We start from the raw sequence: 14740 nt of genomic DNA on the forward strand, positions 1-14740 counted from the left end.
TCAGGCTAAGGGATTATTGCAAGCTTACCGACGGTCCGATGGCAGAGGGCAATAATCTGTATAAGGTAAGCTTCTTCTTCGTCTTCTTATTGGCATTACACCCCACACTGGGACGCTGCTGCCTCACAGCTAGTGTTCATTTAGTACTTCCACAGTTATATTAACTTCCAGCTTTCTAAGACAAAGTACCATTTATGCATTCGTATATCATGAGTAATGTGACCAGCAAGCGTCCTGCGAAGCGCGGGACGCCTATCTGGATTGCGTCACTGGCTTGAAAGTGGATCCTCCAAAAGTGCATTTCGCATAGATTTTGGCCCAAAAATTGGAAAAAAAATTGTAAGGCTGTATAAATTGTAATAAATTTGTAAAACGAAATTGAAAAATGCAGCGTCCCGCGAAACGCGATGTCTGGTCACATTAATCATGAGGCTAGCACGATGATACTTTTATGCCCAAGGAAATCGAGACAATTTCCAATCCGAAAATTGCCTAGACCGGCAGCGGGAATCGGGTATTGGTTTGTAGTCGTGCGTCTTACCGCTAGCCTAAGGAGGGCCCCATTAGAGGTAAATTTTAGAGGAGAAATTTATTAACAGAACGAAAAATTGAGAAAAAAAAATTTGTGTCCAGTAAATTTGTATAAAATGAGCCACCTCATTCTTACTTGATAACACAAATTTTGTCGCAATATTGAAATTGGCTTAAGCCAATAAACATTTGTAAGGAGCTTAATGATTTTCTTTTCAAAATCAACTAAAAAACCACAAATTGATAAATCAACTTCGAATTGATTTAGCAACATCCGATTTTGGTAACATTCATTTTTGAGAATAATTCCATTGTATTTTGGCAATAAAATTATTCGACTTTTTTAAGTTAATTATTACATCACGTATATATCTCGAAATAATAAAAAAAAAGAATTATGAATTAATTCAGGGGTTTCTAGTTGGTTAGCAAAGGCCTAAGAATGCCAATCCATCCATAAGCAGTTGGGGTAAGAAAGTTAAAGAATATACATGATAGCTATCAGTAAGCAATCTTCAAAATACTCCGTTACAACGCAACGCAAAAGGCCTAAGATTGCCAATCCGAAGATGGCGACCTCGATTCTCTGTCCCACTTAAGGATGTTTTTGGATGGTAGATATTCTTGGCTCTGTGTGCTCTTGGCTGTTAATGATGTTGGTTTGCGTGGGAGTGCCATCAGACCCGTTAAATCGACGTTTGAATCTCTGTTTGCAAATGCAGACAAGTAGTTTTGAAAATTTGGCATTGAAAATATAAATGTGATAATAAAATTTACGAATGATTGAAATATTAAAAATAGTTAAAATCGGTTAGAAAAATAGTGGAGTCAAACAAACCAGTTTATCTTACGACCCGGTATGACACCTTGACACATACAGTAAGCTTTAGAAAACCTCTAGTAAAACTGAATGGAATCTTGACAAATACTTAATTGCCAGCTCCCTATGCACATATTTCATATAAGGCATGAAAAAGTAGTACATATATGCACTTTGAACTGAAATTATCAAGCATTGATTGCTACAAGTCCATCCGGGCTTTCAGTTTTGTCAATAACTATTGATCTATATTGAAAAAATAAAAACGGCTTTAAAATGGATATTTTTATGTTCGAAGAAAATTATTTCTTATATATGTAAATAATTCATATGTTCTCTTGAGCTTTATACAAGAAAAACAATAATAACAAAATTAGAAAACTTTGAAAAGCTCATCTCAAAGAACTATACTGAATTGTAATTAAAGCTAAACTTATTGGTAATGGCAGCAAAATAAAATTTCCATGAAGAATAAGAAATTTTCAAAAAAAAAAAATAGAAAGTCGCCAATAAAGAAATCAGGATATGAGCAATTAATAAAGATAAAATTCCCACAAATAAGGCAAAATTTCCATAAACAATCAAGAATTTTCCACAAAACAAAAATAAACTACCACTTTTAAAAGCAGAAATTGCAATTATAAAAAAAGAACTTTCCATAAATAAATCAATATGTTATACGGAAAAAAATCAAAATTTTCATAAACGAATCAATATAAGCAATTAATAATTGTAAGATTTTCCACAAAATAATCAATAAAGAGCAATAAAAAAATAAGAAAATTTCCATAAAAAATACAAAAAAGCAATGAAATTGATGAAACTTTCCATGAAATTAAAACGCTTTTAAATAAGTGGTCATCTATGGAAAAATGCTCAGTTTTATTGCTTTTTATATTTTTTTATTGTAATTTTGATATATTTTTATTGCTTTTTGTTATTTTTTTCTGGCAAAGTTTTTAATTTTTTGTGGAAGACAAAATATTTATTTTGTGGAAAATTTTGTAATTATTAAATTGATTTAGTTATGGAAGTTTTGTATTTTTTCTGTGAAACATTTTGATTTCTTTATGAAAAATTCTTCTTTCATAATTCAAATTTTTGCTTCTAAAAGTGCTAATTTATTTTTGTTTTGTGGAACATTCTTGATTGTTTATGTAAATTTTGCTTCATTTGTGGGAATTTTATCTTTATTAATTGCTCATATCCTAATTTCTTTATTGGCGATTTTCTATTTTTTTTTTATTGAAGGAGTTTTTATTTTAGTCATTGGTAACACTCGTATCTGAAAACGATTAAAAATGAAACAAAAAAAACATATCCCATTATTATTTCACAGGATATGTCCTCCATCTTCAATAAAAGAGCAACCGCAATTCATTCCTTAGAAACTTCCTTCCGACCAATACCGGTACGAGAATCGAAAGGGGTGACAACGACTCACAAGGCAGAGTTGTGATTTTCTATCAAAACAGTTTGTTCAATAACTTGCCACAAAATTGATTAGATTGATAGAGATCAGTGTGATTTGAATATTTCTCATAAAATCATTATTCGATCATCACATTTTTCGAATCAAGATCCATCTATTCTCCATGTATTTTTGGATTATTAGATTATTATACATCTTCACGTTCTTGTTCTCCGTTGCGCTTACACTTGCTCCAACACTATATCAACAGAAATTACAATTTACAACAGATAAATATTTCTTAAGACTATTACAATTTTACAATAAAATAATACTTTATTTCTATCCTGACTAACTATCTATCAAAGGGTGTTTGTGTTAGAAGCGGCAAGTACCTATTTGGCAAAAAAATTCCGAAGATAAGGACGAGAGAGGTGGAAGTCAAATTCAGTAGCACATCGATTGAAGATACGGCTCATACTAGTGAATGGCTTGATATGTCCATAATTTGTACGAGCACCCTGGAGGAACAAAAAAGAACTGAACCTAAGCTGACGACGGGGGGCATTTAGGTTCAAAATAGAGAGCAAATAGGAGGAATCAAGGGAGGAACCAATTATTGATTGTAGAAGGTCGGAAATAAATAAAGCCCTGGATATATCCCGACGCTCACTCAACAACTCTAATCCAATGAGCTTGCAGCGGTCATGGTAACTTGGTAGGTTGTTTGGATCATGCCAATGATCCCGATGCCGTAAAGCGAAACGAACAAATTTTCGTTGGATTGCCTCGATACGCGATATACTGTTTTGGTAAAACGGTGCCCAACAGAGAGTATTCTACAATCGATCTTACCAAGGAACAATACATTGCTTTCAAACAATGGATATTCTTGAAGTCTTTAGATATGCGGAAAATGAAACCAATTCTCTTATAAGCTTTGGAGGACACGAAAGCGACATAATCGTTGAAAGATAGTTTTGAATCTAATAGTACGCCTAGATCCTTAACTACGCATTATTTTTTAAGATTCGTTGTTCCAATTTTATAGCAGTAGTCAATCGAGGAGGGTTTGCGCGAGAATGAGATCACTGAACATTTGGCAGCATTAAGTACCATACAGTTTATCTCACACCAATCGATGAACACGTCAAGCTGAGTTTGAATATAGGCATCAGAAGTGTCATTAACAATCCAGTAAAGTATGAAATCGTCGGTAAAGGACAACTTAAATTCGTTCCTTGAACAGTCGTTAAAATCGCCGCTTTTCACCTTCACACCCATTCACAGTAAAATCTGTCAAAATAACCGAAGCTGCCACGGGATTTTTGCTGTTTCCTTTAGACTTCTCTTTCTTTTCCGATGTATTGACATCTGTTTTGACAGTCAAGGACTAAAAAGCAAGGCAATCTACCGAACATTTATTGATCTTTGCAAACCTTGGTGCAAAACAAACGTTTGAAATAGATTACTGAACCGAGCTTCGAATCCATTGGTCAAGTAAATCCACAATATGTATCAAGAAATTATTATCAAAAACCAGTTTGTTAACGTTCACGTTTACGGGAGGTTTACAGCAGGCTAAAGCCGAAACTACGAGCACAATTGCTAACGCTAGCATTTATCTATACATTTTGTAAAATTAGTTTAAATACATGAGTTTGTATCCGCTGTATACACTGATTACAAATTTGATTAAGGCTCTATAAACCGTAATCAATTTGATGATGAAGATGATTTTGTTCTCATTCGCACTAATACTAATGCAATTTTAGCCAAAATTCAATATTTCACTGCTATTCACCAACTTACCTCTGTCAACGTATATTCATGGTATTTTCATATGAATTTTTCACTCACCTAGCTAATTAACTATCAATTAATTGACTAAAAAGCGCTTAAAACTGCTTTTTTCCTAGACAAATTTTCGTATGCTAATTATACACACACCAACTCCGAACGATCGAGACACACACATACACATGCACTCAGTTTTTCACTTGTTCTTTTCTCGCCGTTTTCTTGATTTTATCACAACTAAACATAATTCACTACCTAACTTTCACTTTTGTTTTTGATGTTGCACACCAATTTCTTCACTTCATGTCGAAAAACCAACGAAAACTGCTTTAAAAAATTTGAAGTGAGAGACAAATTTGACGGCCGTATTGTGAATGTAGCAAAATTCGGAACACCCAAATTCACTACCGCATTAGGTGAAATAGTGCGCTCAAAAGCTCGGCAAAGCAACTTAGCAATATCAAAACAATACATCGAATATGCTAGTCGACACGCAAACAACTTTATGCATATACAAGAAAAGAATCATCATTTCATCGTTGCCAGATTTATTTGATCAAATAATTACTGCGGTTTGTAGAATTAATCAAATCCCCCAGAAAAAAAAAGATTATGCAAGCTTTTGTTGGCAGGGTGGATAATGGTTGACATTTAATTTTACCGTACCATTCATCCTACCATGCAGTCAAAAAAAAACAAAACTATGGCAGCCGCAGCAGCAGCCACGACCAAGCAGACGACAGCATATACTTTTACTATTTTCTCCCCCCACAATCAATGTTTTCGTAGAATAATTTCTCAACGTATAGCCGGTTTTGGTGGCAAATATACATTTCGTTATTCCTTACTCATTTTACAGATTAGAACTAATAAATCAGTATCTGTGGCTAGCACTCTTTCAAGGCTGTGTGCCACAGCCTAATTCAACTCGATTCTGTTCTATTTGCACTGCGCACAAGAAAGTGTGGATGGATGGCACGAGACTCACGCAGCAGCAAACAAACAGTCTGCGGATGAAGAATAAAAAAAAACTTAATTTCTGTCTCAGTGTGCTCGACTGCTCAGTGCACGAAATTTTACCGGATAAAATGTAAATATTCGGAGAATCAAAATGTTTTACTGTACTTTCCCCAACACTGTATGTTGAAAGCCCAGTGGTGTACGAAGAAATTTAAAATAAGTTTCCATATAATAAATATTTCATAAATGCTCAAAAATAAACATTTTGTTGCATCTGGCAACATTATGTAGCAGCTGACAAGCTTTTACCACCCCATTTCCACCCACCTCAAATTTTCGTCACTTTTTCGTACAAGTTACCTCACCAATACTAACAAGCAATAACGTCATTAATTTTCAAAACAGAGTTACGGAGCCTTGAGCCTTAAAAGTTTACCTATTTTGATTTTCTTTGCAATGTGTTAAAAATGTGTTTTTGCTTATCTAGATGTATTACCCAAAGTTTATAAGACTTCACAAATTGAATGTTTATCTTGAGCCTGACTCTCTGATTCAGAAAACTGATCCCTGGGTTGCCTCTGTAGCGACGTCCAGCTAGGTTTAAATAGCAAAGCTTGTTTACAGATTTCGTTTTCACCCCTACGTAAGGTGTGACCGACCCAGCACCACTTCCGTTTTCGCATTTCAGTTACAATCGGCCTCTGGTGATAACGACGATGGAGCTCGGTGTTTGACATCAAATAAAGGGGCCATCAGGCACGAATCAAGCACCGCAGGCATCTGTTGACATCTGCAACTGTTGAGTGTTCTCCAGTGACACACACCATGGTTCACTAGCATATGGCAGTACAGATTCACGCTAGAATTGAATTTTCGGATTTTGATGCGCTTTCGTCTGACTCATTTGGAGAATTAAACTTAAGTCACAGTTTGCGAATAAAAAAATCACCCGGTCATAAGAATGGCTAGTGCTATCCAGCAACTCCAATAAGACGTCTATGGAAAATGATTCAATATCTGTCAAAAGTAATTTTGCAATGCGAGCAGGGTTATACGATATTTATTGAAAATTTTAATTTTAATCTCACCTGTCATAAAACGAGCTTAGTACATTCCATTTAATTCCACCACGTTTTGTAATCTATTCATTCATTCATTTAATCAGACTAAGGCCGAAGTGGCCTGTGCGGTATATAAAAGTCTTCTCCATTCGGCTCGGTCCATGGCTACACGTCGCCAACCACGCAGTCTACGGAGGGTCCGCAAGTCATCTTCCACCTGATCGATCCACCTTGCCCGCTGCGCACCTCGCCTTCTTGTGCCCGTCGGATCGTTGTCGAGAACCATTTTCACCGGGTTACTGTCCGACATTCTGGCTACGTGCCCGGCCCATCGCAGTCGTCCGATTTTCGCGGTGTGAACGATGGATGGTTCTCCCAACAGCTGATGCAATTCGTGGTTCATTCGCCTCCTCCACGTACCGTCCGCCATCTGCACCCCACCATAGATGGTACGCAGCACTTTCCTTTCGAAAACTCCAAGTGCGCGTTGGTCCTCCACGAGCATCGTCCAGGTCTCGTGTCCGTAGAGGACTACCGGTCTAATTAGCGTTTTGTAGATTGTCAGTTTGGTACGGCGGCGAACTCTATTCGATCGGAGCGTCTTGCGGAGTCCAAAGTACGTACGATTTCCAGCCACTATGCGTCTCCGAATTTCTCTGCTGGTGTCATTTTCGGCAGTCACCAGTGAGCCCAAGTACACACAAATTCTTCTACCACCTCGATTTCGTCACCACCGATGCAAACTCGCGGTGGGTGGCTCACATTGTCTTCTCTTGAACCTCTTCCTATCATGTACTTCGTCTTCGACGTGTTGATGACTAGTCCGATCCGCTTAGCTTCCCTCTTCAGTCTGATGTAGGCTTCCTCCATCTTCTCAAAGTTACGTGCCATAATATCTATGTCGTCGGCGAAACCAAATAGCTGGACGGACTTATTGAAAATTGTACCACTCGTGTTAATCCCTGCTCTTCGTATTACCCTTCCAAAGCGATGTTGAATAGCAAACACGAAAGACCATCACCTTGCCGTAACCCTCTGCGGGTTTCGAAGGGACTCGAGAATGCCCCTGAAACTCGAACTACGCACATCACCCGATCCATCGTCGCTTTGATCAACCGTGTCAGTTTATCCGGAAAACCGTGTTCGTGCATTAGCTGCCATAGCTGGTCCCGATCGATTGTATCATATGCGGCTTTGAAGTCGATGAATAGATGATGTGTGGGCACATTGTATTCGCGGCATTTCTGCAGTACTTGGCGAATGGCGAACACCTGGTCCGTGGTGGAGCGTTCGCCCATAAAACCCGCCTGGTACTGCCCCACGAACTCCCTTGCAGTTGGTGCTAGTCGACGGCATAAAATTTGAGAGAACACCTTGTAGGCGGCGTTCAGCAATGTGATTGCGCGGTAGTTGCTACAATCCAGCTTATCGCCCTTTTTGTAGATGGGACACACGACACCTTCCATCCACTCCTGCGGCAAAACTTCCTCCTCCCAAATCTTGGTAATGACCCAGTGCAGCGCTCTAGCCAGTGCCTCACCACCGTGTTTAAATAGCTCTCCTGGTAGTTGGTCAACCCCAGGGGCTTTGTTGTTCTTCAGCCGGCCAATCTCCTCCTGGATTTCCTGGAGATCCGGAGCCGGTAGAATTATGTCCTGCGCGCGTTCTCCCAGGTCCATCACCATACCGCCATCTTCGTCTGCCACATCGCCATTCAGGTGTTCTTCGTAGTGCTGCCGCCACCTTTGGATCACCTCACGCTCGTTCGTAAGAAGGTTCCCGTTTATGTCCTTACACATATCAGGCTGTGGCACGTGGCCCTTACGTGAACGGTTCAACTTCTCATAGAACTTTGGTGTGTTATTAGCGCGGTACAGTTGCTCCGTTTCTTCACGGTCTCGATCTTCCTGCTGGCGCTTTTTCCTCCGGAAAATCGAGTTTTGTCTGTTCCGCGCCTGTTTATATCGTGCCTCGTTCGCCCTCGTGCGGTGTTGCAGCAATCTCGCCCATGCTGCATTCTTCTCTTCCACTAACTGCTCACATTCGCCGTCATACCAGTCGTTTCTCTGATCGGGGGCACCGTGCCAAGTGCAGCGGTTGCGGTGCTACCAATGGCGGATCGAATATCTCTCCAGCCATCTTCAAGAGACGCTGCGCCTAGCTGCTCTTCCGTTGGAAGTGCCACTTCCAGCTGCTGCGCGTATTCTTGGGCTAGTCTACCATCTTGTAGCCGCCCAATGTTAAGCCGTGGCGTCCGACTTCGACGCGTGTTGTACACCGTCGAGAGTTTTGAGCGCAGGCATACTGCAACGAGGTAGTGGTCGGATTCAATATTCGCACTGCGGTAAGTGCGGACGTTCGTGATGTCGGAGAAGAATTTACCGTCGATTAGAACGTGGTCGATTTGGTTTTCCGTTTCTTGGTTAGGTGATCTCCATGTGGCCTTGTGGATATTTTTGCGGGGAAAGAAGGTGCTTCGGACTACCATTCCGCGGGAGGCTGCGAAGTTTATGCATCGTTGGCCGTTGTCATTCGATACGGTGTGCAGACTATCCGGTCCGATGACCGGTCTATACATTTCCTCCCTTCCTACCTGTGCGTTCATGTCACCGATGACGGTTTTGACGTCCCGCAGTGGGCATCCATCGTATGTCTGCTCCAGCTGTGCGTAGAACGCTTCTTTCTCGTCGTCGGGTCTCCCTTCGTGTGGGCAGTGCACGTTGATGATGCTATAGTTGAAGAAACGGCCTTTAATCCTCAGCTTGCACATCCTTGCGTTGATTGGCTGCCACCCAATCACGCGTTGGCGCATCTTACCCAGCACTATGAAGCCGGTTCCCAGCTCGTTGGTGGTGCCACAGCTTTGGTAGAAGGTAGCCGCTCGATGCCCGCTTTTCCACACTTTCTGTCCTGTCCAGCAAATCTCCTGCAGCGCCACGACGTCGAAGTTGCGGGGATGTAATTCATCGTAGATCATCCTGTCGCAACCTGCGAAACCTAGCGACTTGCAATTCCATGTTCCAAGCTTCCAATCGTGACCCTGTATTCGTCGTTTTGTAATCTATACAGATACGTATTTCGACCTTAACTGTGAGGCCGCCTTCAGTGTCTCATACTTGACTCTCGTGAAACTTGATACGACGCAAGATGCACTTCAGATGGCATCAACATTTGTTTACTTTTCCGAGGGAGGTTCCAATGAATATTTCCAAACACGGCCAATTATGTGTCGAAAGAAAAAAAAATTGAAGAAAAAGATATTTGTAGAAAGCGTACAGAATGCATTTCATGGGTTTGCGTTCAAAATTTTAAAGTTTGGTATGTCGCACACAGGAGTAAATAAGCCAATAGGTGGATTCGAGAAGGATCCAGTGGTAGAGTGCGCTGCGAGAGTTTGGGAGAAAAGTCGTCAGAAGCGATTATTTACATTCAAAATCAAATTTTCTCCATCAAATTTACTTCACTTTTTGGTATATAGTCTCATGTTTACCACTGGCAATGGCTTCTTAAAGTCTTTAAGCAGCTGTTGAAAACAAATCCCACTCAAGTAAGCTGCGAATTAAAAATCCGGGAATTCATAACCAAGATTGTGCGGTGGAGGCACTGCAAGAGATGTGCTGTTTAATCGGAAAAATCATATGCAAGCACACACCGGATGGAAGCTCATCCCAAAGAAAACAAAATTTTCTTCCAATTTGCGACTATTTCAGCTTTCATAAATGATTGGATTAATCAGAAAACGCGAAAACCGTACTCCCTCCGTATGCTGCCAATGCACTTTTTTGGCCAACGACACTTTTTTCGTGGTTCTTGTGACGACCACCAGATGTCGAAATGATCGATGAGCTTTACTCAAATTCGCCTATAGGCGGATTCGAGAAGGATCCAGTGGTAGAGTGCGCTGCGAGAGTTTGGGAGAAAAGTCGTCAGAAGCGATTATTTACATTCAAAATCAAATTTCCTCCATCGAATTTACTTCACTTTTTGGTATATAGTCTCATGTTTTCCACTGGCAATGGCTTCTTAAAGTCTTTAAGCAGCTGTTGAAAACAAATCCCACCCAAGTAAGCCGCGAATTAAAAATCCGGGAATTCATAACCAAGATTGTGCGGTGGAGGCACTGCAAAAGATGTGCTGTTTAATAGGAAAAATCATATGCAAGCACACACCGGATGGAAGCTCATCCCAAAGAAAACAAAATTTTCTTCCAATCTGCGACTATTTCAGCTTTCATAAATGATTGGATTAATCAGAAAACGCGAAAACCGTACTCCCTCCGTATGCTGCCAATGCACTTTTTTGGCCAACGACACTTTTTTCGTGGTTCTTGTGACGACCACCAGATGTCGAAATGATCGATGAGCTTTACTCAAATTCGCCTATTCTTGGCCAAAACTATTTTTTGCGGTTATTTGGGCCTAATATTCCTAGGATGAAGTAATAATAGGCGAATTTGAGTAAAGCTCATCGATCATTTCGACATCTGGTGGTCGTCACAAGAACCACGAAAAAAGTGTCGTTGGTCAAAAAAGTGCATTGGCAGCATACGGAGGGAGTACGGTTTTCGCGTTTTCTGATTAATCCAATCATTTATGAAAGCTGAAATAGTCGCAGATTGGAAGAAAATTTTGTTTTCTTTGGGATGAGCTTCCATCCGGTGTGTGCTTGCATATGATTTTTCCGATTAAACAGCATATCTTTTGCAGTGCCTCCACCGCACAATCTTGGTTATGAATTCCCGGATTTTTAATTCGCGGCTTACTTGGGTGGGATTTGTTTTCAACAGCTGCTTAAAGACTTTAAGAAGCCATTGCCAGTGGAAAACATGAGACTATATACCAAAAAGTGAAGTAAATTCGATGGAGGAAATTTGATTTTGAATGTAAATAATCGCTTCTGACGACTTTTCTCCCAAACTCTCGCAGCGCACTCTACCACTGGATCCTTCTCGAATCCGCCTATTGCCAATTATGCAGGAAAATGCAATTTTTTGGCTAAATCTATCCACCTAACAGTGTAAAACCAGATAAAAATGTCAAAATACATATGTTTTCAAATAAAACCTCGCGTTTTATGTAAAATCTCTTGCTTCCGCTACGCGGACGATTCCAAAATGGCTATATTTAACAAAGTAGCAAGAAACTCGTAGTTAAAGCTTTAACCTTAAATGGATTTTCTAACAACATAGGAAAAAAACTTATTTTAACCCATGCCCAAGATCCAAAAAGAAAAATGGTTGTATAAATTCGCATGCACAAGAGTAAACATTGTTTTTTACTTCAACACTCTTTTCTCCTTAACTTAAACCTTAACCTTAAAAATTAGGGTCTGAAAAGGTGAAACCTGTAGTAAAAAATAAAAATCACCTGTATTCTAAATACCATGGCTTGAAACAACAACGATTACCATGTCCGAGTCGAAGCCCACAAAACATCATAGCTAGCCATGACGAAACTATCAGAATAAGGCACCGTTCATAAATTATGATAATGAAAACGGGTTCATCCTAAATCTAGGTTATAACAGATTTCTCAACAATGCAGAATTTTAACAGATAATTGAAATCGCTTTCGGTTTTCAAAAAGATATCAACACATGGGAAACCCATTATTTTCAATGTGTCTTGACAAAATGCATGCTAAATAGCATGCTTTATACTTTTTTTCCTGGATTCGTTATATGTGGTAATTTATGAACAAATGATAAAATTTTGTTTTAAAATGATGAAAAATCGCATTTCATTCAATTAGCCCAGAGTCTAATTAGCGGACGTTTGCAGACGAGTTTTCACGTGGAATGCTTTGTCCATATCTTGAAATTACACCCAAGTGATTAATCTTTGCCGGATCTTGCCGTATAGATTAAGTTTTCCTCTGAAGAAAAACATAAAAAATAGAAAAAAAAAGTGATTTTCAAGTGGTCATCACCTGAAACATAAAATTTATAATTTGACCAAAAACATGAACAAAATGGAGACATACAATTATAATCTACTCATTGTGTACTACATAATAATAGCTTGTTGATAACATTTATGTTGTGTAAAAATCAGATTTTTCAAATACTCCACAAATAAAGTAGATAAAATCCAATTCCATACCTCATTTTTGAGCCCTTATTATATTATTTTAACAAAATTTTGGGTCACTTCTGAAATAGCCATAGTATGCAGAATGTTTTTAAGTATCTAAAAAAATATAAGAATGTACAAAAGGTTGAAATTTTTTTTTGGGTTTTGTCCACGAATTTGTTCTAGTTACTCTTCTGTGGCGTCTCAACATGGGCTGAGGAACCTAATTTTATTTCTTTTTCTCTGAGAAAACGGGTTCCCAGGACAACTTGCAAACGTGGCTTGCAAACGTTATCAATAAAATTGTCAAAGTTCCAACTGTTGGGTATGTACTTCAAAATCTTGAAGTTTTGATATGTTTTTGTTTGTTATAATATGCTTGTGTTTGAAACCAGATGAGATGTTACCAGTGCCCTAGTGAACTAGGTTCTGGAAACATCTGAACCGGATTCTGATTATCAAATTGTACCAAAACAGACATCATTATAATTTAGCACATTTGCACCAACATTGAGGGCATTTTCGCTTAGGCATCTTGTTCTTCTTCTTATTGGCATTACATCCTCACACTGGGTCAGAGCCGCCTCGCAGCTTAGTGTTCATTAAGCAATTCCACAGTTATTAACTGCGACGTTTCTAAGCCAGGTTACCATTTTTGCATTCGTATATCATGAATGGATGAATGGACACGATGATACTTTTATGTCCAGGGAAGTCGAGACAATTTCCAATCCGAAAATTGCCTAGACCGGCACCGGGAATCGAACCCAGCCACCCTCAGCATGGTCTTGTTTTGTAGCCGCGCGTCTTACCGCACGGCTAAGGAGGGCCCCCCTCTTAGGCATACACTGTTCATTTTAAATCCGCGTTCTAGTCCGGACCAAAACGGACTAAGTGTGTACTCAATTGGATATATCAAGGATCATCATTGCATGGATCATCATTACCCGAGTAGACGAAAATAGCTAGAGAGATAAAAGATCAGACGACAATATCAAAATTTTGCACTAAAATATCATGAGGATATCAAGATATGTTATTTGTAATAAGTGATCGATATCAAGGGCCATTAATTTGTTCTTATCTATAGCATATCTTGATATTGAAATGATATTTCGGTGCAAATTTTTTATACTGTTGCCTGTTCTTTTATCTTTTATATCAATCAATTCCATATCATGTTTTGTTATTCTGTTCATGGCTTCTGCCCGGGTATCGTATCATAATAATCTTAAACTGTGGCTATTCTCGAATCAGTGAGATCAAAACATGAGCTAAATATTTCCCTTGCAACTTTGAATGTTCGAAATTTGATGCACGGTATTCAAACTTTAGCCTCACGTGTCCAAAATATGAATCAGTATATGTTTGAAAGAAAATGATTGAAAGTTTATGTACTAAGCGATCGGAATATGAATTTTCACCACACTCATAACATCATTATCGTACATTAGGCAATTATTATGACATTATGAAAAATAAGTACCGTCAGCTGGGGGGAAGATGATCATTGAGGTGAAGATGATCATTTGATGTGTCAGTCAAAAGTGCCAAATTTTTTTATGAAACGGTAGTCAACAATATTCTCCGTTCAAGTAATATTACCGCTAGGTAGAAATCCGAGTTTTTCGATTATAATCATGAAAATGTATTTTGTGGAAGAAAGAGAGAGATAGTCATAAATGACGCTATTTTCGTTTCAAATATTGACTTCGTAGACTTCTTTACTTAGTAAATTCAACATTCATACACATAACCTAGTGTATTTTGACTAGTAGGTCACAATGATTTTAGTAGAGCTGTCTTGATCAACTTCACCCCAAACCAGATTACTCAAAAAATGTGTGATAATTTAATTTATTTTAATAAATGCGAACGCATTTCAGAAAACTAAAGTTGTTGATTATTGCAACGTATAGCAGTACATGTTTTTAAAATATTTGTTTCGATTTAAAATGTAAACACACATTGTTATTGCATGTTTTGTCTTAAAAATGATCATCTTCCCCCCAGTTGACGGTAACGTAAAAGTCTCTCTATTACGTGGTTTTTGTAATATTGCCATATGACAACTAACAGGCAACGTA

Source organism: Armigeres subalbatus, chromosome 2 (assembly GCF_024139115.2).
Source record: "Armigeres subalbatus isolate Guangzhou_Male chromosome 2, GZ_Asu_2, whole genome shotgun sequence".
In the NCBI taxonomy this organism is placed as follows: domain Eukaryota; kingdom Metazoa; phylum Arthropoda; class Insecta; order Diptera; family Culicidae; genus Armigeres; species Armigeres subalbatus.